This window comes from Falco peregrinus, chromosome 4, assembly GCF_023634155.1.
Source record: "Falco peregrinus isolate bFalPer1 chromosome 4, bFalPer1.pri, whole genome shotgun sequence".
Taxonomy (NCBI): domain Eukaryota; kingdom Metazoa; phylum Chordata; class Aves; order Falconiformes; family Falconidae; genus Falco; species Falco peregrinus.
In genome coordinates this window covers 78,105,197-78,109,729 of record NC_073724.1, presented here as the reverse complement: position 1 = coordinate 78,109,729, position 4,533 = coordinate 78,105,197, and positions in this window count along the sequence as shown.

Sequence of the window (4,533 nt, the reverse complement as noted above, 5' to 3'; positions counted from 1 at the left end):
TTAACTCCAGCCATTCAACCTCCCACCTTAGTAGATCTTTATCTGATAGCTCAAAGAATCCATTCTCACAGGTTTTGCTCTATTTAGGCATCTATATTGCATTTAAGTTCTACATGTGTACTGAAAAGGTCCTTCCAAACAGCTGTTGGTCTGTGAGCTTGTGCTCATGAACTACTGACTCCTTGAGAGGAAACTGAGCAAAGCAAGCCTGTTGATAGTAAGTTTAAATTAATTACACAAGATTTTTTAATTTTTAATTTTAAAAAAGGGGGAGGGGCATAAATAAGGAAGACTGAAAACTGCATTCTTAAAATAAGCACCTCAGTTTACTGCGCAGTCAATGCAGTATTAAGGTCTTCAGAGGAAAGCAATGTCTGCCTTCTTGTGGAGGCCAAGCCCCCTCCACTGGCTATATGACTATTTTAGTAAGACACTACAAGTTGGTGCAGGCTCAACAGCCAAGAGTGAGAGTGGATTTCACCCTGTATTGAACTGTGGATGCTCAAAAAGATTGAGCATTTCAGTAAAACACCCTCACCAGTGCCAGTTACAGGATAACGGCTCTACATGAGGTTCACTGGTTTGGGCATCTAAGATTTACATCCTTATTGGCCACCTGAGGAATCATCTTGAGCTAACTAGCCATGATTAAGCCAAGAACTTTCTCATGTCTTCATATACATCTATACTGGAAGATCTGTAGTGTAGCCGTGTCTAACCTGCCGAGGGGTTTGTCGTTTCAGTAGGCAGATTTCCCACCTTCATTTTTTATTTCTCCCCCATGCTTAACCTCCTCAATAAAATTGATCAATTATTGTGTTTTCTTTAAAAAAGCTAAATAGCTTGTTGTTAAAAACCAATCCCCATGGGACTGTATACATCAACCTGGCAATACTCCATCTGAAAAAAACTGAGACTTGTCCATCAGGAATTACAGTCAAAATGTTGAGCTGAATCAAGTGATATACTTTACAAAAATGTGTTTTGCATAAACTCTGCTATCTTTCGCGACCAACTTTATTCAAAGGTAGTTCATCAAGGTCTTGTTTTTCATAAGCATATACTGAGTGAAATAAATTATATTTTCTTTTTATTTTAATAAATCTGCACATTGATTATTCACATTAAGCTGCTCAATGCCACAATGCAAATTTACAATTACATGCATCATTTCACTGACATTTTCTTTTAAGTATTGGTTCTAACTCTAGCGTTCTTCACAGTCTTCCGGAACATATCTAATATTATAACAATTACTGAACATCAATCCTGAAAGCTCACTGACCAGCTCTTTTAAAATTCTTGGTGTGAAGTTATTCAGACATACTTATCTAAGACCATTAATAGTAGCTGTTTTAATATGCTCTTGAATTACTGTTGAAATGGAAAGTATTTTGTCATTATATGATACAAATACATTTCCTACTCTTTTCCAAAATACAGCATAGGAATATTTAGCATGTTTTTCCTCCTTGCTTATCAACAGTCCTACATCTTTTTTCTAAAAATAGACAATTGTTGGAGTTCTTAATACATTTTATGAACTTATTTTAGATGTTCTTTTCAATGTGGGTCATTGACTTCTTAGGCATCTTTCTTCCTCCATATTATTTTTCCATAATCACTGCCATCAGAGTTATATTTGCTGTTACTAGTTCTTTTCTCAGCTGTTGAGTATCTATAATTACAACTGCTTTACAAAATGCCCTCCAAAGAGGCAGAAGGAAAGAGGTCATTCTTTTGAGGAAGGGGTGTTTTGTTTTGACTAGCTTCTGTGGGATTGTAGACTTTGAGGACTGTACTCACCTCTATTCACTGGTCACTACTTAAGCCTACTATTTATTTCAGCTTAGTCAAATTAGCCCTTTTGAAACACCAAGTTGATATATTTTTGTTTCAGTCTTTTCTGCTGATTACAGACAGTATGATTAAATAATCATTTTGGGGTGCCCACCAAAAGTTCCCCTTTTTTTGACCAGTTATCAGATCCGATGATTATAAACTTGTCTAGCACAGAATTGTCCTATGCCAGAAGCAAGATTGTTTCAGTAGAGAAACCACCACTCAATTTTAGAAATTGTGAAAGCATTGACACCAATAGCATGAGCTCTCCTGCTTCATTGCTATGGGTATTGCTATGTGACATGCTGAAATTTGGGTTCCTACCCTTGCTCTGAATAAGGCAGTTCAGGTACAACAGGGAACACAGCCACACAAGGGTTATTAGCTTCTCTGGATAGCCAAAGTGGTCTGTCAGGGTCTCTCCAGTGCTCCTGTATCACAGTAAGCAGCACACTGTACCCTGCAGATGTTAAGTCCCCAGGATCTTCTTCGTACACACTGTAGGCAGTTGATGAAGCAGCTTATCCTTTCTTCCCCAGCTTGAAAGAATGCAGCATAAGAGGTGAAGGAATTTTTTCTGACCACATCCCTTAATTATTTTTGCTCTCAACATCAGGATTTAGTTCCAAATGAGTAACCACTGGCCTACCTAATTATGCTCCTAAGGACTGTTAAACAAGAAGCATGTCATTGCTTTAATGCCCTCCTAGCCTGTCCAGCCAGACCATCCCCTCTGCCATCTCTGAGCCTGTAGAGGCTCCATCTCCCAGCTGGCAGACCAGTATTTCACAGAACCCAAACCACTCTACATTATTTCTCTAATCAGGAGATTTCAGCCAAAACATGCAAATATGGCAGTTTTGCAGTTAGTGTTTGTTAACAAATTTTCAGCATAAACACTCTGGAGCCAAAAACACTTTCTTTAGTAGTAAAGAATGTATGTTTGTCTCATATATTCAAGCAGTTAAACATCGGCATAGGACCACCCATTGCTAACAAATGTTGCCAACAGCATTTGCTTTTGTAAAGCGGGCAGCCTCCACATGGCATGGGGGAGGCAGAAGAAAGGAGTGGTGGTGGCTCCCACCAAACCTCCAAGTGACAGGCAAACCACCTTTCCAAAAATCGTGAGTGTTATTTCCTAAGTGCGCATTTTAATTAATCTTGTGTAATTACCCTTGTGTACAGATTTCCATCTGTGCTAATAGTAGAGACGTAATTAAATGAGATGTTTAAGGAGCACGCTGTTGTAGTTTCTGGCCCTACTGTCCAACAAGCCTGAGCTGAGCAGCTGTATGACAACAGGTGAAAATACAGGAAACACACATCTCCTAAAGCTGAGTCAGTGACCTGCTCTCAGAAAGGCCTGTTGTAATACACAGCCTCCAGTTCAGACATACACAAAACCTATAGAGGTCAAAAAATGGGACTGGAAACAATAAAAGACTTCTCTGTACTTCCTTTTCTTAGACGGGCTGAAAATATTTGAAATGTACCTGAAAACGAGAAATACCAGGCTGTTACCTGAAGTTACTAAGACTCCCTAATATCTGAGTAAAGATTGGGTTCAGCTACTGAGTAAGATGTCTTGTTTCCTCTAGACAGGTTAATGATTCTTAATCCAAGAATTCAAGTAATGAGCAGTTGAAGTTTCCATCTTGAAGCATCTGTTCCGCCAAGTCAGCACTGGCCTTGATAAATAGCAAATCAGACTGATGCATGCAAGTGTATACACACATGCTCAAGTTAAACTTGAGGGAAAATACTTGAACAGATCTCTGCATAGACAGATTTATATAATTAATCTGTAATTAGGCTTTATACAGTTCAGACGGACTGAGTCAGGTCAAAACACAGAAAATGCAGACATGGTAGGATCTTTACCTGTTGCTGCAAAAAAGATTTTCAAAGGTTATTTGTGGGTAAGTTCACATAGCTTCATTTAGTTGTGACAAACCTTCACTGCTGTTCTAACTTACTCATCTCACAGCGAAAGAAAAATATGTTTAGCTAAAGGATAAAAACAAACCACAAGTACAACTGCATCAGGGTGCTTTTAGTAATCTTAGCAAACTCCAAACAGAACTTTAAAAAAAGTTTTGCCTCATTTTTAACTGTGCGGAAGAGAAGATCGCATACGCCACACACTGTATAAAGTCTGTACCGATCTTTGCAATGGTGACTCCCCCTTTGCCTGTAGAAGAGAAGAATCAATCGTTTTGCAGGTTTTATATCTTTATATTCCAAAAACCTGTCAAATCCACTTCTCTGTTGCTGGAGTCACTCTACTGAGGAGTTTTTTACCTGACATGGTATGCCAATTCAACTCCAGTAACAAGAAAAGCCAAGCTGGTTCAGGAAGGTATACTCTTCACTCCCAGCAGTGCGGCAGAGAAATCCTGAGGGACTCCACTGGGCATGGGAAGATTTTTCACTACTGTTCTAGGGTATACAGGGAGGGTGGCAAAATGAAAACTTACTTTCTGTACATGCTTCACAACAAAGCCTTGTCTGAGGGGAACTAGAGTTATTTTCCTGATTGTATGACTTCGCACACCAGAGCAGAAAGGTGGAACTGGATGATACTGAAATGTTAAAGAGGGGAAAGAAGTCAAGATTATGCAAAATGCCGGGCTGAACTAATCAGGGAGTGCCGTTTGTTATTTCAGGAACAACATCCTTTTCTCCGGA